Raw genomic sequence first — 25,194 nt, 5'->3', positions numbered from 1 at the left:
TTTTATTTAATATAATAGTACAAGCATTTTCCCATGTCACTGATAGCTTTAAACATTGTTCTTGTAGCTGCAGAACATTCTTTGGTATGGATGCACTGTGATTTACTTGTGGGACAACAGCTTTCAAATTGTTTCCAATGTTCTCCCTGCTAACACAGAGCTAAGCAGAAAAACATCTCTGTGCACTGATTTTTCTCTAAATTGACAGTTATATTCATAAGATACGCTGCTAGAACTACCATTACTGAATACAAATAAAAATTTTAAATTCTCAAAAAAAAAGAATTGTCTAAAGCAAAAATAGTAATAACATGTAAAAGTATAAAATGATAACAATGTAATCAATTGAGATGTTTCAACAAATGGATGCAGTGCTGGAGGTGCTCACACGTCTATGCCAAGAAATATGGAAGACAGCTTCCTGGCCAACTGACTGGAAGAGATCCATATTTATGCCTATTCTCAAGAAAGGTGATCCAACCAAATGGAGAAATTATAGAACAAATCATTACTATCACACTCAAGCAAAATTTTGCTGAAGATCATTCAGAAACGGCTGCAGCAGTATATCCAAAGGGAACTGCCAGAAATTCAGGCCAGTTTCAGAAGAGGACGTGGATCCAGGGATATCATTGCTGATGTCAAATGGATCCTGGCTGAAAACAGAGGATACCAGAAGGATGTTTACCTGTGTTTTATTGACTATGAAAAGACATTTAACTGTGTGAATCATAACAAATCCTGGATAACATTGTGAAGAATGGGAATTCCAGAACACTTAATTGTGCTCTTGAGGAACCTTTACATAGATCAAGAGGCAGTTGTTCAGACAGAACAAGGGGATATTGATTAAAGTCAGGAAAGGTGTGCGTCAGGGTTGTATCCTTTCACCATACCTATTCAATCTGTATGCTGAGCAAATAATCTGAGAAGCTGGACTATATAAAGAAGAATGGGGCATCAGGATTGGAGGAAGACTCATTAACAACCTGTGTTATGCAAATGACACAACCTTCCTTGCTGAAAGTGAAAAGGACCCAAAGCACTTATTAATGAAGATCAAAGACCACAGCCTTCAGCATGGATTGCACCTCAACATAAAGAAAACAAAAATCCTCACAACTGGACCAATGAGCAACATCATGATAAAAGGAGAAAAGATTGAAGTTGTCAAGGATTTCATTATACTTGGATCCACAATCAATAGCCATGGAAGCAGCAGTCAAGAAATCAAATGATGCATTGCATTGGGTAAATCTGCTGCAAAGGACCTCTTTAAAGGGTCAAAAAGCAAAGATGTCACCTTGAAGACCAAGGTACACCTGACCCAAGCCATAGTATTTTCAACTGCATCATATGCATGTGAAAGCTGGACAATAAATAAGGAAGACCAAAGAAGAATTGATGCCTTTGAATTGTGGTGTTGGCCAAGAATATTGAATATATCATGGGCTGCCAAAAGAATGAACAAACCTGTCTTGGAACAAATACAACCAGAATGCTCTTTAGAAGCAAGCATGGCAAGACTGCATCTTGCATACTTTGGACATCTTGTCAGGAGGGATCAGTCCCTGGAGAAGGACATCATGCCTGGCAAAGCACAGGGTCAGCAGAAAATAGGAACACCCTCAACAAGGTGGATTGACACAGTGGCTGCAACAATGAGCTTAAGCATAACAGTGACTGTAAGGATGGTGTAGGACCGGACAGCGTTTCTTTCTGCTGTGCATAGGGTCGCTATGAGTCAGAACTGACTCAACGGCACCTAACAACAATAATCAAGAGAGTGTGGCATTGGTGAAAGTATGGACACATAAATCAATGGAACAGAATAGAGTCCAGAAATAGACTCAATGTATATGGTCAACTGATTTTAAAAAAGTACAAAGGCAAAACTTTGGTGATCCAAGCCTACCATAAATGCTTACCTAGGATTATTGCAGTAGCACTATACCTAGACTCATATTAATAAAACTGCTGAAAACCAAAGTCAAAGAAAAAATTCTCAAAAGCTACTGGAAGAAAAAAAAAAAGACATTAACTTCAAAGGGGCAACAATAAGACAGACAGATAATTTTGCAACAGAAAATATGGAAAACAGAAGATGATGGAATGGCATATTTAAAGTGCTGAAAGAAAATAACTGACAATCTAGAATTCTATTCCATATAAAACGTTTCTCAAAAATGAAGACAAGATGTTTCTTATTTTGGCTAGGATTTAGAAGGGTGTAAAAGATTGTTGTTTCCATGGTAAAAATAAGAATAACCCAGACAAAATAAAAACCATATTTTAATTTTTCCAACAAGCTAGCAAGGAATAATAGAAGCAAGGAAGCCTTGATAAACTGAGTTTCAGAGGGAAATGATTCCTTCATAAGTGAGCAGAGAGCCATGGGAACTTTTATACATACCTAGTGAGTATGTATGAAAACTCTGGGCACATGTGGATGGAAGAACTAGCCTCCCATGATCAGAGAGACTTTGCCTGGATGAGGAGATACCAGACAATCCTTAGAATGCTATGTAAGCTTGCATGACAAATTGGAATCTGAAGAAGCCCCAAGTGCAAAAACAAAATTGCTAGACCTGACAAATATCTCCCCCTCCAAAGTTACTGAATTTTACCAAGAAAGCAACAGTGGAGGAGAGGTCTAGTAGTCTTTTTCATGTTCACGATTATTGAATTCTTGGGCTCTGTTGAGTTAAATCCAATGTAAACCAAATAGATCTTGAACTACAGTACAAACGACTCTCAGTTCAAATATTGCAAAGATTAAAAAGATCAGGGCATTTAGGAGTTGAGCTAATCACAGGTGAACTTGATCTAATTAAAGCTGCTATCAATTTGGTTCCAGGAGGAATTGACCCTTAACCCTAACTGCCAGAGGAAAAGAATTTCACTCTCTGTTAAATAAACAAAACAACATTATACATCAGTCTCCACTATTATTTTACTCCCAATGTGTGGAATAAAATTTTAAAAGTATAAAGCATTCAAATAAGCAGGAAAATGTAATATAATTCAAACAAAGCATAGTAAATGAAAGCAGAACTACAGATGACATGGTTAATGAAATAGCACACACAAAAAAAACTTTGAAATCACATACATATGTTAAAGAATTTACGGGAGAAGGTACAAAGAATGGGTAAAGAGATGAAATGTTTCAGGAAAACAATAGAAACTATGAAAAACAAACATAAATTCTAGAACAAAAAAATACAGTTTCTAAAAGGCAGGTCCTTCAGATAGGCTCCGTAGCAGATGGACGCTGCAGATAAGTGAACTTACAGACATATCAGTAGAAATTTATCCAAACTAAAGAAGGAAGAGAGAAAAAGGATTAGAAAAAAAGAAAGGAACACAGCATCAGTAGTCTGTGAGATAATATCATACAGCCTAACTTTCATAGGTTAGAAGGCCCAGGAGAAAAGCAGAGAGATGATAGGGCAGATAATACGTATCTGAAGAAACAATTGCCAAAATTTTTCAAATTTAATGAAAATCAACAACCCCCAGATCCAAGAATTTCCTGAACCCCCGAGTAGGATGAGTTAAAAAACAAAAACAAAAAAACCATCATTGTCAAATTGCTGCAAATCAAAGATAAAGAAAAATATCATAAAGGGAGCCATTGCATATTGGAAAACAATGATAAGAAAAATGTCTGACTCCTCTTCAGAAGCTACATAAGCCAGAAGACATCTTTAAAATACTAAAAGAAATGAACACACACATCAAAATAGAATTATATATTCAGTGAAAATATCCTTAAAAAACAGAAGTGGAGATCATTGTCAGATAAACAAAATCTGAAAGAATTTGTCACAAGAAAGCTCACATTACAAAAAATGTTAAAGAAGGTCCTTCAGGCTGAATGGAAATAATACTAAATGGAGAACCAGATGTACTGGAAGGGATGAAAAACACCAGAAGCAGTAAAATTGTGGGTAAATGAAAAATTTTTTTCTCTCCTTAAATTCCTTAAAAGATAATTGTTTAAAGCAACAATAATAATACATCATGAGATTTACAATATGTATATAAGCAAAATATATTACAGTACTAGCCTAAAAAATGGGAGAGAGGTAAGCGAATGTATACTGATGTGAAGTTTTTCTATTATAGGCAGTCCCTGGGTTATGAACGAGATCCATTCCTAAGCCTGTCTTTAAGTCCAATTTGTGGGTAAGTCAGAACAGGTACATATGGTTCTTCTTTAGAGTCAGTTAGTCAAATGCCTGGGATGCTGGTGGGCATAGAGGTTAAAAGTTTGGCTGCTAACCAAAAAGTCGGCAGTTTGAAGCCACCAGCCACTAGTTGGAAACCCTATGGGGCAGTCCTACTCTGCCCTATAAGGTTGCTATGAGTCGGAACCAACTTGACAGCAACGGGTTTTTGGCTTTTTTTCTGCTTTATTTTCAGTCAAATGTCTTAGTACATAGTATATATTTTACCTTTCCATGCGTATAAAGCACTTAAGAAACACTTTCAAACCATGCGGTATTTTCATGAGCATCGTAAGGTAGTGCCTGCATTTGTTATTACCAGCCATTGTATTTAATTCCAATTTTCAATATAATAGACTTTCTGGCAGTGTGTTCTTAAGGACTAGCTGTAAGTCAAATGTTCATAACCCAGAGACTGCCTATACACATGAAATAATCTAACAGTAATTCAGGATAGACTGGTGACTTAAAGATGCTTGTTTAAACCCTAAAGCAACCATTTGAACAGTGAAACAGAGATCGCCCAAGAAAAGTTGAAAAGGAAGGGGAAGAGGAATAGAAGTAATTTTTCTTAATTGTAAGATGGTAGACCCCATCATATCAATAATTACATTAAATGTAAATGAATAATCACTGTAATTAATAAGTATATATTTTATACTTAATAAAAACAAGGCTCAACTCTATGTTAATTGAAAGAGATGCACTTTAAATTTGAAAACACCGAATTTTTTAATGTAAAAGCATGGGAAAGATTTATCATACAAATGCTAATTATAAAAATGATATAAGGACTATATTAAATATGAAAGAATGCCAATGTTACACAAACTCTTTCAGAAAATGGAAGAAAAGAGAATAACACCAAACTCATTTTATGAACTCAACATAACCCTGATATGAAAGTATGACAAAAACATTATAAAAAAAGAATTGCAGAGTAATATCTCTTAGGAACACAGGTGTAAAAATATTTTTAAAATACTAGCAAAATGAATTCCACAATATATAAAAAGAATGATATATTATGGGGTTTATTCCAGGAATACAAGATTGGTCTAACATTCAAAAATCAATCCATGTAATTTATCATAGTAACGGCATGTTGTTGTCAGCTACCAGTGAGTCAGCCCTCTACTGATGGAGACCTCATGCACAATGGAATGAAACTTGCTCAGTCCTGCACCATCCCCATGATCAGTTGGGAATTGGACCCTTGTGATCCATAGAGTTTTCACTGGCTGAGCTCCAGTAGTATTCGGGAACTGTTCTTCCTAGGCTCTTAGTTTGGAAGCTCTGCTGTTCAGCATCATAGCAACATGCAAGCCTCCATTGACAGACCAGTGATGGCTGTGCATGAGGTAAATTGGCTGGGTTTCCAGAACTCTTACATGGAAGGTGAGAATTCTACGACTGAACTACCAGCGTCCTCACATTAACTGCAAAAGTAGAAAAAACATAAGTTGATACCAATAGCTGCAGAAAAAGTCCTTTGATAAAATTCAACACCCATTCATAATAACGCTTATAAAACTAAAAATAGAATGGACCTTCTTCAGCACAGTAGAGTGTGTGTGTGTGTGCACATGTGTGCATATACTTACACCCACACATATACAGGTAATGTAATAATTTAGGTGAAATATTGAATATGTTTTCCAGAAGAGAGAAAACAAAGCAAGAATGTTCTCTCCACTGCAAATAAATAAATTTTCAAATAATAATAAAAATAAAAAGCATAAATATTCAAAAGTAAAACTATCTTTTTGCAGATGACAAGATCGTTGTCTTAGTCATCTAGCGCTGCTGTAACAGAAATACCACACATGGATGGCTTTAACAGAGAAATTTATTTTCTCACAGTCTAGTAGGCTACAAGTCCAAATTTAGGGCATCAGCTCCAGGAGAAGTCTTTCTCTCTCTGTTGGCTCTGGTGGAAGGTCCTTGTCATCAATCTTCCCTTGGCCTGGGAGCATCTCGGCAAAGGAACCTCTGATCTAAAGGATGTGCTCTGCTGCCAGCACTGCTTTCTTGGTGGTATGAGGTCCCCCTGTCTCTCTGCTCTCTTCTCTCTTTTATATCTCAAAAGAAATTGGCTGAAGATACAATCCAATCTTGTAGATCGACTCCCACCTCATTAACATCATAGAGGTAGGATTTACAACACAAAGGAAAATCACATCAGGTGACAAAATGGTGGACAATCACACAATACTGGGAATCATGACCAAGGCAAATTGATACACATATTTTGGGGGAAACAATTCAGTCCATGACAATTGTTTACGAAGATAATCCAAAGAAATTTCCATAAAACTAGTAAGTGAATTTAGCAATGCTACAGGATACAAGGTCAGTATGTGAAAGTCAATTGTATTTCTATTTACGTGTAGCAAACATTTAGAGAATGAAATTTAAAATAAATGCCAATAGAATTTTAAAATATATATATATCTATATAATTATTCAGGAATAAATTTGATGAAAACAGTATAATGTTTATTTTGAAAGCTATAAATATTACTGAAAGAAATTAAAGAAGCAACTAAAAAGGACTTAACTAAATGGCTCAAAACTAGAAACAACTCAATCAACAGAAGGATAAACAAATAAGTCACGTATAGTCATTATGGTGGAATACTACACAGCAGTGAAAAAGGATACACTTCTGCTACATGTCCCAGTAATAGATATAATGATGTTAAAAGCTAAAGAATCCAGATGCCAAAGATGCCAAAGAGTATATATGCATAAATCCTTTCATATAAAGTTCAAAAAAGGCAAAATTATTTTATGGTGAAAAACATCTTAAAAGTGGCTCTTTTGTGGGGTAATGGTTGGAACAGAGGTCCACAGGAGGCTTTTGAGTGTGCTGGTAATGCTCTGTAGCTTAATTTCAGAGGTAGTTACATGGCTGTGTTCACTTTGTAAAAATGCATTTAGTTGTACATTTAGATTTGTTCACTGGAGGTAGGCATGCTATTCTTAAACTAAAAAGTTGAAAAGAATGCTCTCTTCAAGGCAACTAGCTCATGCAGAGAAACCACATGGAAAAGCTAACAGCCCAACTCACAGACAGCATCAATCGCCAGACATGTGTGTGAAGACGTCTCCAGATGATTCCAGCCTTCGTGTAGCAAAGACAAGCTGTTCCTGCTGTGTCAGGCCCAAATTCCTGACCCACAGAAACTGTGAGAGATAATAACATGATTATTGTCAGAGGGTGATGTGATAGGCAACAACAACAACAAAGAAAACTAACTAGAACGTTAATTTGCAGTGCTACTAGCGATGTGTAAAAAAGGCCATCTCACTGTACCTCCACCTGCACCCCACATCACCATCTTCAAAAATCTTTGCCATTTCTTATATTTTGGGGCAGTTGAACTTTTTTATCCTACATATAAATTAATTGTATTTCCTCCTTTGGGCTTTTTAATGATTCATAGACCTTGTCCATTTACATTTTGAGAGCTCCGTGCTTTTTATCTTGATTTATGTGGATTCTTTATGGCCTGGCGGTCTACCTCCAAAAAATCAGCCATTGAAAACCCTATGGAGCACATTTCTACTCTGATACACATAAGACCACCATGAGTTGGTATCAACTTGATAGCAACTGGCTTTCTTTATATAATAAAGATTAAAAAAGCCTTCACTTTTTTCTTTTTTTCAGATGAGAAATAGTTCAAGAATCAGACACTGATTGTGTATGAGACTCAGAACGCTGAGCTTTTGGCCAACTGCAGTGGAGTAATTTATTTTCTCCCTCATTGATTTGTTGAATGGTTTTCAGCCTTTGGTACAGCCTTCGTTTCCTGCACAGGGGGATGTTCCCAAGAGTGTATTTAGCTAAAGGTGATGGTAGGGACCTCTGTGAGAATAAGTTGCTTTCCAAGTTATTTGGTGAACTCAGTGGATGCCTTGAATTTAAGGAAAACTACTCAGATAAGACTTTGGCCTAATATTACAATACCATTCAGTGTTTTTCCATAAACTACCTTTTAGGGCAAAGGAAAGTAAACATAAGTGACAGAAGTGACAGAGTTTTTTTTCTATGAGTGATTGGGTTTTGTTTTTAGCGTTCATACAAAGTTTGCATTCCATTTGTTCATATTTGTATTAATATGAAAGCAATATTTTTTGTGCAAATCTTTAAGAAACTTAGACACTAGCAAAGACATGTCATGCTTATCTCAAGCCTTTTGGTATCCTGAGCACACTGCCATATTCACTGCGGACATTTGTGCCCCAGTTTGAGAAGCATGGAATGATTCTGCCACACGTCAGAAACAGCACTGTGTATGAACTCATCCATCTTTTATCCAGGGATGCCATTGACACTATTAATTAACACATCTCGTTCAACAGGAAAATTGGACCCTCTCACTTCTTGTTCACATAATCTTTGTTCATTTATTTATTAATTACTTTATTGAGAGTCTCTTCTGGGCCAGGCATTGCACTTGTTGCTGAGATACATAAATGAACTAATCAAATAAACATCCCTGCTCTCGTGGAGTTTACATTCTATTAGAGAAGGGATGACAACAAAGAGTAAACATAATATTAAGTAAACATTAGGTATATCAAGAATAGAGTAACACCATCAGGCCATGGCCCATCTGTCAGTTTGTCATACTGTAGTGTTTGTATATCACTATGATCACTGGTATTTCAAATACCAGCAGGGTCACCCACGGTGGACAGGTTTCAGCAGAGCTTCCCAACTAAGATAGACAAGGAAGAAGGGCCTGGCAATCTACTTCTGAAAATTAACTAATTAAAACCCTGTGGATCACAATAGAATATTGTCTGATACAGTGCTGAAAGATGAGCCCCTAGGTAGGAAGCTCTCAAAATACACAGTGACACAACAATGGACTCAAGCATACCAAAGATTGTGATGATGGCACAGGACCAGGCAATGCTTCATTTTGTTATACATAGGGTCACCATGAGTCAGAGCTGACTTGATGGCACCTAACAACAACAACAAGTGGATCAGGGGTACTGGAGTTTTGTGTGCACTGTTTGGAGGGGTGACAGATTTCAGTGAGAAGGTGACTTTTGAGCAAATAACTGAAGGTGCTGAGGGAGTTAGTTAGGAGGTAAGTATGCCTGGAGGAGAATGAGTGAGAGAGAAAGGAGTAAAGAGAAGCTGGAAAGTAATCCTGTAGACCAATATAAGAATTTTACTCTGAGTGAAATTGGGAGCCATTGTGGGGTTTTGAGAAGAGGAGCGACATGATCTGATTTAACTTTTTAAAAGAACCACACTGGCCACTGTGTTAAGAATAGACTGTAAGAAGACACATGCTGAAGCAAGAAAACTTGTTAGGAATACGTTAAAATATCCCAAGCAAAAAATGATAGTGGTCTAGAACAAATTGGCTGGAAGGGGTCAAATTCTGGGTATATTTTGATGGTAGAGCCAAAGGGTTTGCTGACAGATTTCGTGTTAGCTAGGAGACAAAGAGAGAAGTCAAGAACCACCTCAAGTGTTTATAGGCTGAGCAACTAGAAGGCCAACTAAGATTGGAAAGGCTACAAATGGTGCAGGATTAGGGGTAAGACTAGGAGCTCAGTTTTGAACGTGTTACATTTGAAATGTCTATTAGGCTTCCCAGTGGAAATGTTCACTAGAGGGCTGAGTTTACGTGTCTGGAGTTTAAAAGAGAGGTCTGGACTTAAGATATAATTGGGAGTCACCCGCATATAGACGATATTTAAAGCCATGAGACTTGAAGAAATCTCTAAGGGAGTGAATATATAGAGAGAAGAGGAAAAAGGACTGAACCCTAAGGCACTCCAACAGGGTTTGGGAATAACAGGAGACACTAACAATGAAAAATGAGGAAAAAAAAAAATCAGTGAGGCAGGGAGAAAACCAAGAGAGGATGGTGTGTTGGAAGTCAAGCAAATAAAGCATCAAGGAAGAGAAAGTGAACACTGCATCGACTGAGTCCCTTGAATGGTACCCAACAGTGTTGTTGCATCTGTCTACTAAACACACCCTCCTCCTCCTTGTTGCTTCTCTGTTCTCCTCACCTGTTCAGCTAAGGCATCCAGCTGTGAGAAAAACAATCTCAGCATGGTTCTTCTAAAGGTGAGATACCAGCCAACTTGAGAAAACCTGAACATAGGCAATAGGCTCCCAGACTTCAGAATTTACACCAAAATTTTGTGTTCCTTTTAACGGAAAAAGAAAAATAATAATAATATATATGGAGAGGTCATGCTATTAAATTTTTTAATAATTCATTTTACTTTGTTGTTACTACTGAACATAAACCAATTCAATAGTTTCTATATGTACAATTCAATGACATTGGTTACATTCATCAAGTTATGCAACCATTCTCATCCTTCTCTGAATTGTTCCTTACCCATTAACTTTAACTCACTGCCCTCTAAAGTTCTTATCTACTCTTTTGAGTTGCTGTTGTGACTTCTATCCCATATAGCTGTATCTTAAAAGAGCATAATGCTCAAGGCAGACATTCTTTACTAGTTAAGCTAAACTATAGTTTGGTTTTTAAGAAGACTTCTTAAAGGATATTTTTGGCTTAAGGTTTAAATACTATCTCAGGGCAATAGTTTCAGGGGCTCATTCAGCCTCTATTGCTCCACAAAGTCTGGATTCCATGATAACTTTAAATTCTGTTCTGCATTTTCCCCCTTTTGATCAGAATTCTTCTATAGAATCTTTGACCAAAGTGTTCAGAAATCGTTGACATTTTTAAGGTTATGTCCACTCTCTCTTAAGAATTTCTCTTCTGGGTGTTGTGTGAAAAAGAACAGGCATCCTACAAGGCCCTTCTTGGGGGAGTGGGGGGTAGTGAGACTCAGTGGAAACAGGCTTCCATACGAAGTGGACATCCTTGCTGTTCAGAGATTCCATGGAGGCATGTTTACTATGTGCATTGTCTCTTGCAGTATCAGGCAACAGTATAAAGCTGAGAAAATTGAACACAACTCTAGATATAACTTGAGAACAAAAAAAAAAAAAAAGAGTCTCATTATCCAGGTGTGACCATCACCTCACTAGAGGAATAAGCACTGGAGGTGGAATCAAAAGGCTGGAGTCAGTTACAGGTAAAAATCAATTACAGATGTCCTTGCTGAAGTCATTTAACCTTGGTGAGCTGATTGAGGCACAGTGTGCAGAACAGGGGAAGCTGTGGTGCTGATTTGGAATACCTTCCGTTCTAGTGTGTGCAGTGGTGTTCTAGAGCAGCATGCACAGTTCTAGCGGCACATAGAACGAAAGACATTGACATGTTAAGACAGCTCCATAATAACATGACCAAGACAGCAATGAGTCAAGAACTTATGCCATTGAAGAATGATTGGAGGAAAAGTTCTTCATCTAAAATACATGGATCTTCACCTAGGCATTTCTGGCAAGAATCAAAAAAATAGAAAATAACAAATGTTGGAGAGGCTGCAGGGAGACTGGAACTCTTATGCACTGCTGGTGGAAATGCAAAATGGTACAACCATTTTGGAAAACAATATGGTGCTTCCTTAGAAAGCTAGATATAGAAATACTATATGATCCAGCAATCCCACTCCTAGGAATATAACCTAGAGAAATAAGAGCCATCACACAAATAGACATATGCACACCCATGTTCATTGCATCATTGTTCACAATAACAAAAAGAAGGAAACAACCGAGATACCCATCAACAGGCGAAAGGATAAACAAACTATGATACATACACACATAATGGAATACTACAAAACGATAAAGAACAATGATAAATAAATCTACCAAGCATCTCACAACATGGATGAATCTGGAGGGCATTATGCTGAGCGAAATGCATCAATCAAAAAAGGACAAATATTGTATGAGACCACTACTATAAAAACTCATGAAAAGGTTTACACACAAGAAGAAACAATCTTTGATGGTTATGAAGGAGGGGAGGGTGAAGATGGAAAAACACTAAATAGACAATAGATAAGTGATAACTTTGGTGTAGGGTAAGACAGTACACAATACTGGGGAAGCCAGCACAACTTGTACAAGGCAAGGTCATGGAAGCTCCATAGACACATCCAAACTCCCCGACGGACTGAAATACTGGGCTGAGGGCTGTGGGGACCATGGTCTCGGGGGACATCTAGTTTAACTGGCATAACATAGTTTATAAAGAAAATGTTCTACATTCTACTTTGGTGAGTAGCATCTGGGGTCTTAAAAGCCTGAGAGCAGCCATCAAAGATACTCAACTGTTCTCACCCCTTCAGGAGCAAGGAAGAATGAGGAACACTAAAGACACAAGGCAAAGATTAGCCCAAAGGACTAATGGATTAAAAAAATAAAATACATGGATCTGAAATAAGGAGTCTATTTTATAGCTATGTACTTGTATGCATTTTTCTGATCACCCCAAAAAAGTACCCAAACAAACATGCTTTCATTTGAAATAGAGATGTTGGCAGAATTTCCTAAATGATCTTCAAATATGGGGAGCAACACCATATAAAATAATTAAGCTTAACTTGGCCAATGTGTCCTGGTAGAGCAAGACAGCCCTGGGTTTAAATCCAAGCTTTGCCACTGACTATATGCCTTCTCACGCTTTAATTTAATCTTTCTGATCATCTGTTTCCTTATTTTAAAAAACTGGAAAATAATATTCATCTTGAGGGAGGTCATAAGGATTGGACGGAATGTAAGCAGTTGTTGTCAGGCACTGTCGAGTTAATTGCGTCTCATAGCGACACTATGTACAACAGAATGAAACGCTGCCAGGTCCTGCACCACCCTCATGATCGTTGTTATGCTGGAGCCCATTGTTGCAGCCGCTGTGTCAATCCATCTCATGGAGGGTCTTCCTCTTTTTTGCTGACTCTCTATCCTACCAGGCATGATGTCCCTCTCCAGGGACTGATCCTTTTTGGTAATATGTCCAAAATATGTAAAATGAAGTCTCGCATCCTCTTCTAAGGTTTTTTGTTTGTTTGTTTTTGTTTTTTGGTAGTGTAAGCAGTTTTTTTTTTGTTTTGTTTTTTTTAAGCAGTACCTTGTATATAGAAGACACTTCACATAGGGTAACTGGTACCTTTACTTAGCATAACACCAGATGCCCAAGTCAGGACCGGTGAGTAAAAGCCACCAAGAGACAGGTTTAAGCACAAAGTAAAAATAAAATTAAATTAGAAATTCTAGAAGTTATAACTATTTTCTAAAAAATAGAATGAACTGTCTTGTGGGATCCTGAACTCCCATCCCAAGATGGGATGCAGACTAGACACGTACAGCTCTCTGAGATATTGTGCGATTACTCTTACCTTTGGGGTTGAGGACATTTATACTACACAATTTCTGAGGTCTTTCCCAATAGTAAAAATCATTCACTCTAGGCTTCAGCCTCCAAGGTATGCTTTTTGTGCTTCTTGCATTTCTGTGTGCCTCTTGTACCCACAGAAACATCGTCAGGCTATTCTGGGCACTGAAGAGACAATGTATACAAAAGTGTTTTCTAAACCATAAAGCAACATCTGTATATAAGGCATTGTTTTCTGAATGTAAACCGAGCAGTCCATCTAATCCCTTATAGTAAGTCTTCATTTCCTCCTGCAGACTCATGTCCCTTCTTTTCAGTTAGAGGGAGAATTGGGAGCCTTCTAAGCACAGATTATCTCCATAAGGCTTGTTTTGCATACTGAAAGGGTTCAACTTCATAAACTGAAGAGTTGAAATCCTGGTTGTCTGCTGTGTCTGATACATCCAGAGTCATTTTTTCCCCTTCATTTCTGCGTCATTTAAGTGGGAAATTTTTATAGTCTGATTGTATTCAGGTAAGTGGCAAGTCATTTTTTGATGCTTCGGATCCCAGTCCTATTCATAAGATGGGTCCGAATGCATAAATTAGATGCTATCTTAAAGAGGGACAAATAGCCCAGATGAGAATAAGCAGAAGAGAATTAAATTAGGAGAGTATTAGAGTCCAAGGCTGGGTGAGCAGCCACTGATTCTTGTTGGATAATTTAGCAAACCGCTCACCTAGGAAAGCACTTTGATTCCAACTATTTGTGTAACTGATATGCAAGCCAATATCAAGGACCACAGCTGAGTGGTGTCAATAATATAGGCGGCATAGACCTGTAGTCACTCAGCTCTGACATGGCTAACCAACTATGCAATCTTGGATTTGATCACCCAAGTTCTGTGCTCTTCAGGGTCAGGACCAATGAGTGAAAGCAACAAAATACAGATTTGAGCACAAAGTAAAAATAAAATTAGATTAAATATTCTAGAAGTTATAACTATTTTCTAAAAAATAGAATGACCTGTCTTGTGGAGTCCTGAGCTCCCATCCCCAAGACACTTGGTGCAGACTCTACCCGTGCAGCTCTCTGAGATATTGTACAGCAATTACAGTGGCCACAACAATGGACCCTTGAGCATATTGATCGTTGTGAAGCTATCACAGGCCTGGGCAATGTTTCATTCTGTTGTACACAATGTTGCCATGAGTAGGAGCCAACTCAATGGCAGCTAACAACAACACCTACCTACTAATACCTGAAGCTCTTGTACCTTCAGCCTCAAATCTCAGTATTTCCCCTTCCTTCCATCCCCAAAGTAAAACAGTGAACCATTTCCTTTCTTCTAATCATATGTGCCGTATCCTGTAGCAATCTTTATACACTGCTTCATTTTTGCCCTCAAGTCTGTCTTTGATTTATAAAAATGTCTGCTGTGTGGTAGAAATGGAATAAACTCATTGCTGTCGAGTCGATTCTGACTAATAGCGACCCTGTAGGACAGAGTAGAACTACCCCCATAGGGTTTCCAAGGAACGGCTGGTGGATTCGAACAGCTGACCTTTTGGTTGGCAGCAGAACACTTAACCACTGTGCCACTAGAGCTCCAGATATGGAATAGGGGGCTTATAGGCTGTATGATTTTCTCTGGGCTCTACATGCCCCAGGTATTGTTCCAAGCACTCACCCCTTAAGGTCTATGAATCTTGAAAACAGCTCTCATTTTTTTCATAGATAAATTCCTAGCTTCATGTATATGCTTATTTGTCTGTTGTCTGTCTCTCCCCACTAAAATGTAAGCTCCATAAATTTATGAATTTTATCTTTCTTATTCACCAATATATACTCAGTGCCTAGAAGTTATACATAAATTCATTGGATCCAGAGCCCTCTGTCTCTTCACTTCCTTTCCTCCCTCCTCCAAATATCCCTTAGAACACAGAAAACTGCTCACAGGTGTTCTTTTCCTCTTATGGAGGGGTAAACAGAACGTCAGAAATGGTCCATGTTTGTCTATGGTCACAAAGTCCCCTCGTGGCAGGGAACCTGGGTCTCTGCTCCTGGTGTGTGTTTCACTCTGCCAAACCCCCAAGAGGCCCCCACTAGAAGATAAATACATTCTTCGGGGACTCTTCCTATGTGCTTATGCATCAAACAGGAAATGTCCTTCTTTTAAAAACTTTGGCCACTTTGCCCAGTCCAGAGTTCCAAACATCCATCATTTTGCAGCTGCCTGTAAAGATCTGGGGTCAGACATTTTTCCTGGGTCTCCACCCAGGGCAGCATATTTCTCCAAGGAAGCTGGAGGCAAGCTGCTGCTCTCCAGACAGGAGTGGCTCCAGACTATTCTGTTCCCCCCTCCGGCCCCCCATCGCCCCCAGGGGCAAGGGGATGACAGCACAGAGTCTGTGGCATCCCTGCTGATGAAGAAATCTCCCAGATCGCAAGTCCAGCTGTTAACATAAATGACAGTCAACAAGGAAAAATCACAGGAACAGATGCCTCTGGCTCCCAGTTATGGTGACTCTGGAGGGGAACTCAGTGTCAGGGCCCACAACGTGCCCTTTGCTTTGCTGAGGAAGCCCACAGCTTGATGATTTAACATAGAGTGACCAGAGTGAAGATCTTCACATCAGAAAAGTGCCAAAGACCCAGAAAGACCCCTTAAGAAGAGATAGCCTTCAACTGGGATGAAGGGAAAAGGGATGAAAGGAAGGGGATGGCTGGGTTCTTACCAGACAAGCTGGTTCCTATTTAAAAAATAAAAGATGAGAAACATGGGCATGACAACAATGGCTGTTCTGACTGTTTTAATTAGAGAAAAATCAATAATATGTGTTATGGATGAAAGATGGTTTGGCCATGTTTATTTCCCCAGTCTGTTGCTCGTAAACAGGCATGCACAGCTCTGTCAGTGCATCTTGTGCAGCCCACATGTCATTCATCGGAGGCCCAACCAGGGACCAGGGAAGGATGGGGACAAATTATGTGGGTGGGAAGGAATATCTGGTGCACCCTGGAGAAGAGGGTTGGAGGGAAGAACCAGAATCCCTTTCCTGACACCCACCAGGAGCCCTCCTTTCATTTCCTTCAGTTCCCATTTTAAAGAGGTGATATGAAGAGAAGAACAACTGGGGGTGAGGGGTAGGAAAGACAGAAGGAAAAGGAAAACTTGGGAATGGAAAAGGAAGAGAACAAGAGAAGAGTGACAAACCAACACAAAGTCACGGACATTACAATGAGATTGTCACACACAGCAGTATGCTACTGTTTAGGCATTTTGGAGCTCAAAGGAAGTACAGTTATTTTCACAAATAATGAGCACCTTCTAAGTTTGTTTGCCAGCCGTGTTCCCCACCCCTCAGAAGTATTTTCGTAAGCGTGGCATGCTAATTTTTTTACGCCAACTTGTGGAAGAGGGTTGGCAGGGGGGTGCTTGTGTGGGTACCCCTTGGCGGGGAGGGGAGACATAGTCAGCAAACAAATGCAGAAAGCACGCATTGTTTGCATTAAAACACAGTATACCTTGATCAAAAGAGATAACCTGGGTGGAAAGAAATAACCATGATTATTTATGAATGGTAAAATTATGGTTGATTTTTTATTTTCCATCTTTATACTTTTTTCACTTTTCAACTTTACTGCAATGAGCAGGAATTATTTATGTTAGCAAAAATGACCCTGCCACTTATTAGCTGTGCTTCCTTGGGCAAATGTCTTAACCTTTCTGTGCCTTGGTTTCTGTATTTGTAGAATGGAGGTTAATGTACTGTCATAGGTTTTGTAATAGTGATAAAGAACCAAGCATAGTTATAAGCATATAGTGAATAATCAGTAAATGATCATTGCTATATCATCATTAAAATGACATTATTTTTCAAGAAGCCAGGGAGAATAAAGAAATTCATCAAAAGAAGGCCTAACATGCAATCAGAAAGGCCTTTGCCACCACTTTGCTCTTCCTCTCAACCTTTGACACACTATCAAAGTTTACTTCCTAGGTGTTCTTTTTTTTCTTTTCTTTTCTAAAAAGAATCAAATAGAGCCCCAGTCACCCATGCCTCACTCAGCACTACTGAGTTTGCAAACTGAATCTGAATCCTATTGTATTACCGGTTCTGCACACACAGGCAGGTGGTTTCCTTTCACCACACACAGCTTCTTCCAGGCAAACCTCACTGTGTATTAGCTACCTGCAAGTATTTGAGTCTCTGGGTACCTTTCTGAATTTAAATCTTTTTTTGTTTTTATTCCATCTCTTCATGAAAATATGTATGCTAACAAGATGACAGCAGTTATAGAAGGCAGAAAATAGTCAAGTCACTTCTGTTTTCTGGGCCCTACTTCCTCAACTGAATCCAGGGATAGAAAGATGTAAATTACCTCCTCCTGGAAGTTTCTTTGGGGTAGTCTTAGTTATCCTGTTTTTCCCTCAAATCCAATACATTACTCCTCCCTGGGAATTTTTTAAGTCTGCATTGTAAGGCTGATTTTTTAAAGAGGATTTACCCTGCAGAATAATTACAGTCATCATCAACTGAAGGTGAAGCTGGAAATATGGAATATGGGCAATTTTCCTCATACGTTGACCTCATTGCCTTTCTAGGTGGAGCAGTATATAAACTCTGGAGACAAAAATGTCCTGACAGAGTAAAACCAAGGCCACATCTTGTCCATCCACGAAAAGTCAAGTGGACACAGATGCATGGAGAAGGGTAGACATCGTGAACACCATGCTTCTTGCAAGACTTGGTATGACAGAAAGCCAGGAACTCTTTACAAAGCTCAGAATAGAAATCAAAATGTACCCAGTTTGTCTTACAATACGGAGAGTAGAAGGTGGTATTATAGTAGAAATGTTACAGCATAGGTCATTCTCCAGTCACCAGTATTTTTACAGGCTCCTGGAGACAGACACCAGAAATGTTTCTTTGCAACTATTTGGGGAAATAACCTAGATGTGGTGGTAGAAAACAATTCAATCATATACTTTTCAAATTATAGAAAGCCAGCTTCTCTTGAAGCCACTTCTTACCAAATATCATTTGAGAATGATAAAAACACAAAAACATCTCTAATGAGGAAGGGCTGGTTGGTTGTAAAATTTTAAAGGAGCATGAAAAAAATTTTTAATGACATAATAAAGATAATGTATTTGGAGGTGTATTCAAGTTTCAGGTCTAAAGACTTTGCAGGAAAGTGGAAAAAAAGGATTTTCTGGACCTAAATTATAGGCTCATCATGATAGGTTCATCAACACAGGTGGCAGAAAGTTGGAGGACTCAAACTTTCTGATTTCAAAACTTACTCCAAAGCTACAGTCACCAAAATAGTGTAATATTGGCATATGGCTAGACATATACCAAAGGAATAGAATTGAGAGTCTAGAAATAAACCTATTAAACATAAATAAATCTATGGCCAATTGACTTTCAACAAGAGTGCCAAGACCATTCAATGGGAGAAAGAAGAGTCTCTTCAACAAACAGTATTTGGGCAACTGGATCTCTACATGCAAAAGAATGAAGTTGGATCCCTACCTCACTCCGTACACAAAAATTAACTCAAAATGGATCAGTGACCTAAATATAAGAGCTAAATCTATAAAACTCTAAGAGGAAAACATAGGGGTAAATTTTTAAGACCTTATATTTCTCAGTGTATTCTTAGATTTTAAAAAACCCACTGCCATCAAGTCAATTCAATTCCGATTCACAGGGACCCTTAAGGACGGAGTAGAGCTGCCCCATAGGGTTTCCAAGGAGCACCTGGTGGATTCAAACTGCCGAACTTTTAGTTAGCAGCCATAGCTCTTAACCACTAGGCCACCAGGGTTTCCAAGATAGGACACCAAAAACACAAGCAACAACAAAATAAATAGGTAAATTAGGCTTCTTCAAAATTAAAAACTTTTGTGCATCTATGGATATTATCCATTTAAGTGAAAAAACAACCTAAAGAATGCGGGAAAATATTTGCAAATCACATATCTGATAAAGGAATTATTGTGAGGTGCTGTTGAGTTGGTCCTGACTCATAGCAATCCTATGTACAACAGAACAAAATGCTGCCTCATCCTGCACCGTTCTCACAATTGTTGTTAGGCTTGAGCACATTGTTGCAGCCACTGTAGCCATCAATCTTGTTGAGGGTCTTCCTCTTTTTTGCTGACCCTCTACCAAGCATGATGTCCTTCTCCAGAACTGGTCCTTCCTGATAACTTGTTCAAAGTATGTGAGACTAAGTCTTGCCATCCTTCCTTCAAGACAGGTTTGTCCTTCTGGCAGTCCATGATATATTCAATATGCTTCACAAAGGACTACTACAATTCAACTACAAAAACACTAGCAACCCAATTTAAAATTGGACAAAGGACTTTAATTGACATTTTTCCAAAGAAAACACACAGAGAGTCAACAAGCATGTGAAAAGATACTTAACATCATTAATCATTAGGGAAATGCAAAATAAAATCACAAAACTACTTCGTACTCACTAGGAAGGCTATGATAGAATAATAATAATTGTTGAGGAAGGTAAGAAGAAATAAGAACTTTTCTATGTTGCTGATGGAAATATAAATGGTCTAGCCACTGTGGAAAACAGGCACTTCCTCAAAAGAGGTAAGCATAGAATTATAATAAAAAAAAAAAAAAATTTTTTTTTTAATAGGATCCAGTAATTGCACTCCTAGGTATATACCAAAAAGAACTGAAAATAGGATTTGAACAAATATTTACACATGAATGTTCTTAGCAGCACTATTCACAATAGCCAAAAGGTGGATACAGCCCAAGAGACCATCAATAGATGAATAAATGAAACAAAAAAAAAAAAAAACAATTCCAACTCAGTAGTGACCCTATAGGACAAAGTAAAACTGCTCAGTAGGGTTTTCAATGATCAGCTGGTGAATTCGAACTGCCAACCTTTTGGTTAGCAGCCAAGCTCTTAACCACTGTGCCACCAGAGCTCCAAATGAATGAAAAGATAAATGAATTATGGTACATCCATACAATGGGATATTATTCAGCCATTAAAAGGAATAAAGCACTGACATGTGTTAAGACACGGATGAACCTCTAAAGCATACTTGATAACAGAAACCGGATACGAAAGATCACGTATTATATGAATCCATTTATGTGAAATATCCAGAATAGGCAAATCCATAAAAAACAGGAAGTGGATTGGTGGTTACCAGGGGTTGAGGGGGGAGGAGGATGGGGATTAACTGGTCCATGGATGCAGTGCTCTCTTTTGGAGTGATGAAAACATTTTGGAACTAGATAGAGGTGGTGGTTGCACACCATTGTATGTGTTCTACATACCACTGAATTGCTCATTTTATGTTCTATGGATTTCATCTCAAGAAAAAAACATTTTAAAATAAAATAAACAATTAAAGTGGGGGGGAAGAGTCCTGGTAGAATACGTCAGAGATGAGGCCCCAAGTGTCAATTCACACAAGCAGAGCGGTTCTTTTGCCTGTTGTCTGAGCCAGTGGCAGATTCCTCTCCCAGACAGCCTCCCAGGCAGCAACTTGAAAGCCTACCCTCCTTCCCCTAAACTTCACCTTTTGGTTGTAAACGCAAATATGCAAACTTCTGGAGGGAGAGAGTGAGAAAGGCCCTTTTCTCATAATAGACCAAGCCACCTCAACTTTCAATCCTAAGGTTATAGGTTAAGGAACTGAGAACTGGGTATTGTGGAAATTTCAATGATTACAGGACAGGCATCTAAAAAAAAAAAAAAAAAATTTTTTTTTTTTTTTAAAGAAGCAAACCCACACACTTAACACTCATTTTCTGTTTTGTGTAGAATACCCCTCTCCCACCCTGGTGGCTACTGATGGAATCTCATGAAAATAGCTCCACTGGATCACATCTGCATAAGTATGGAGATCCCGGCTCAGGACCCTGAGAGTCACAGACGTTTCCATGGCCCAGACTTCTGCTCAGCGCGTTAATAATGTCGGCTAGTCGGCCTTCCTACTGTTCAGAAAATTTCACTCCTGTGGTTTCTTGGCCGGTTTCGAGGAATCGCTCTATGAGGTGAGTGAACTCGTCAGTGTGTTGGTATTTAAACTGTGGCCAGACAGTCAAAAAAAAAAAAAAAAAAATGAAGAGGGGGGTTAGTTCATAAAAGACATTCATTAACAATATCCTTTTCCTTGCCTTCCCTAGCCGGGTATAAAATAGATCTGTTAATATCCAAAATAAAAGTAGAAGTACTGAGGATTATTATTTTTAAGTGTCTCGCCTTCGGAAAAAATAAAAAGATACATTAAATGAAAAGATGCTTAAGACAATGTGGTGATTTTGTTCCAGAGAAACCTTTGGGCCCTTTCCCTAGGAAAGGGGGTTAAAAGGTTGTCAGTGCTTTCTCCAGGGGCTCTGTCTGACAGTGAACATGTGTTTCCTCCCTTTAATCGACTCGCCAGTAGCCAGAAAGCTGCTTGTTTTCTGCAGAGGTTGTCAAAAATGATTTCAGTCTGGAGACGATGAATGATAAAAGAGGTTTTCAAACACAGTTTTACAGTGTAGCGTTCGCAGCCCCAGAGAGGAAAGATTGTATTACAATCGCGGTGCAAAGGGCCATGTTCCCCAGGCAAGAAAACAGAGCCTCCTTCAACCTGTTTGATGCGTCCTGGTATCTTTGGAAGCTGGAAGATACAGGGCAGGACCCAATGAAGAGGACGTTCCGGGAAAATGGGGCTGCGGAGCTGCCCCACATGGAAGGGAAAACACGTATCTGCTCCAGGAGCTGTCCTTTTTTACTGCCCCTGTTTAAGAGTGACACTGGGGGCCAAGTTTGGGACAGATGTCAGAGATGGAAGGTGCTACAGGAGCAGCAGCTAAGGCCACCTCGGCTTCTCAACAATGACTCCACTTAGCTGCGGATGCCGCCGTTTCCATAAGCAGTTCAGGGAGCCTATGTGCCATCCGTAGTTCCTCCCCTGGATTTATGGGCATCATAAACTGTTATTGATGGGGTTTGTGTTTAGAAAACTCAAGAGGTTAGTTATGCCTTTCCAAAACACATGACCCAACCTAAGCATGCAAAGAAAAATGAGGCTGGCCATTCTCTGACATTTCCATTTTCTCAAGAGAAGAAAAAAAAAATTAAAAGCCCCTGTGGTTTCAGTTCTGCAGTAGGCTGTGTAAGTGCTCTCCTTCCTGTGCCATTATTTTGGTAGATTCCCGTTTAGTAAAGCCCCATAAGGTAAAATTGGAGCATATCAGACAGAGGATAAACTCAGCAATTATTATTTGCATTTCAAACATAAAATACTACCCTTCACTTTACACACCACGGAGTTCCTTTGACCAAAAGAAGCTCCCCGGAGCTTGTATGAGATTCAGTTTCTAAAACCAACGTTTTATTTATCTGCTTTTTTCAGGAACATATCAGTAATATATAAATCAAGGCACTGGATACAACTTCTCGTAAAATCTTCCTGCTAGGTCCCCAAACTGAAAAAAGAAAAGCCTAGACAAAAGTTTCCTAGAACCTAAGGCTAAGGGCATGCTTCACACAGAAGGTTCTTCTTATTACCTTCTTAATGATATACATGGACACAATTTAAATCTTTTCCCTCAGCTTGCATAGCCAAATTCCATAACATCTCCTGAGCAGCAATTCGTATTCCTATCTTCATTACTTCTGACAATATTTAAAATACTGTCAGTTCACCAGTGGCAAACTGTGGCAGAGTCGGGCTGATAGGGAACGACTCTTACCCGGTAGCTCAGCCAGAGGAGACATAGACAAGTCTGAGTGCTGAATTGACTCTTTCGTCTGATTCTAATTTCTTTCCTAGGGATACAATTTTGTCACCACACAACTTGTTCTCTGGACGTAATCAGGAAAGAAGTATGGATCTGGAGGGTCAGAGGTACCACATAACAGGTGCATGGAGCAAGTTGGGAAGCACGCTTCAAACAGTCCATCCAGACTCCGATCATAAATACATTGCTGCTTCCAGCTTGTACCATCTGAGCTGATAGCATACGTCATCTGATGACTAATGTGACAGTCCTAGGGAAGGACAGAATTTCATCCGGTACCATCCTCTGCAAAGTCTCAGCTGATGATCTTTCTGGTGCCAGCATACTTGGCCAATGTCAGAGCGATTTGGCTAAGTGGGTTCAATCAACTGTTCTCAGTCTATGATTGTTCATAATCCCTATTCAGAATGGAGTGTGTTGCAGCCTAATGAACGTGGTAATGGAATCCTTGTGTGTGTTTTTCCACAGCAGGGCGCAGATTAGCATAAGTGTCATATTCTGTTGGCTTGCCCACTCTTATTTCTCAGGCATTGCATACACTGGGAATTTCTCAGCTGAATAATAAGATGAATATGGCACACAAATGCAGAGCGAGAGCACCATTTTTCGAAAGCAATCTGTAATAGATCACACCTGGCGGTGCCCTATGATAGATTAACTTTGCACTTCTGCTTAAAAATGTAATATTTTACGCCAAGGATCCTGTAACCTGAGAAAGGAAGAATTAGATTAAATTTCATGCAGAGTTTTAAAGAATGTTGTCATTTTGGACCAGGGGGTGGAGGAATACTTTACAGTTCTTCCAGCTTCCCATACTCGTGGCAAGTTCAAAGCTTTATTTGCATGTCACAATTACTCAGAGCTGATGTTTTGTTCTCATACATGCCAAATGGGGAAAGATATTCCTGATAGGCAAATATCATGGGGGAAAACAGAGACTGCGGAGGAGGGAGGTTGAAAAAGTAACTTCACTCTCCTGTTCTGCTTTAAGAATCCTTGCCTAGAAGCCAGAGGGCAAGGCAAAAAAAAAAAAAAAAAAATTGCCATCGAGTTGATTCCGACTCACAGTGACTCTATAGGACAGAGTAAAACTGCCTCATAGGGTTTCCAAGAATTGGCAGGCGGATTTGAACTCCCAGTCTTTTGGTTAGCAGCCCAGCTTTTAACCAATTCATCACCAGGGCTCCAACTGAAAGGCAAGCTACAAGGAAATGTTACAAATGGCATTTTCTTTTTGTAGTCCTTAGAAAGGCATGGGACTAAGATCATTTGGAAGTTCACTTAAGATAGGAATTAGACCTCGTAAGACTCACACCATTTTGTATTTCTAGAAAACTGTTGTCCAGCTTTCTGACTGTAAACCATAATTAATGGTTCCAGTGCTTACAAAGCCTTGGTGGCACACTGGTTAAGAGCTTGGCTGCTAACCAAAAAGATCAGAAGTTTGAATCTACCAGCTGCTCTTTGGAAACCCTATGGGGCAGTTCTACCCTATCCTATAGGGCCGCTAGGAGTCAGAATCAACTTGATGGCAAAGGGTTTTGGTTTTAGTGTCTATGACTTCAATAAAACATAAGTAAAACTTAAGGTAACTGTAGATGCTCCAAACCCCCGTCTGTCACCTTCCTATCTGCTAGTAATACAGACGGTTCATTTGTTCTGAATCATTGACCTCATCCATCCATATGGACTAAATTTCGTAGTTTTGGGTTTTTATTCTTTATTATTATTCCATGATTTTGCCCATACAAAAAAACGGGTTAGGGGGAGCATAATAGGTTCAGAGTCAGAGAACTCCCGATGAACCTGACTCCTCCACACCTCCTTCGGGAAGGAGGTGCTGCTTCTGAGAGTCCCAAAATTTATGACTTGATTAAGGGGAG

At 39.0% G+C, this 25,194-nt stretch overlaps 1 long non-coding RNA gene across 8 annotated transcripts in view; it reads right to left on the bottom strand.

Moving 5' to 3' along the window:
* The window catches only part of LOC126060784 (uncharacterized), a 138,464-nt gene that overhangs the window by 43,894 nt on the left and 69,376 nt on the right, over positions 1 to 25,194 (bottom strand). For 3 of the 8 annotated variants that reach the window (XR_007513653.1, XR_007513650.1, XR_007513649.1), the window contains exons 5-6: positions 10,284 to 10,424; positions 6,701 to 7,421 (exon numbers count right to left, since the gene is read on the bottom strand). This is a non-coding gene — a long non-coding RNA (uncharacterized LOC126060784). Of the gene's footprint in view, positions 1 to 6,699; positions 7,422 to 10,283; positions 10,425 to 20,936; positions 21,608 to 25,194 lie in introns of those variants that run through there. The other 5 variants (XR_007513647.1, XR_007513648.1, XR_007513646.1 and 2 more) reach the window with 4 other exon arrangements.

The sequence above is a fragment of the Elephas maximus genome, chromosome 17 (assembly GCF_024166365.1).
Source record: "Elephas maximus indicus isolate mEleMax1 chromosome 17, mEleMax1 primary haplotype, whole genome shotgun sequence".
Taxonomy (NCBI): domain Eukaryota; kingdom Metazoa; phylum Chordata; class Mammalia; order Proboscidea; family Elephantidae; genus Elephas; species Elephas maximus.
Note: the sequence above shows the minus strand (reverse complement) of the source record. Positions and strands in the feature narration are given on the sequence as shown.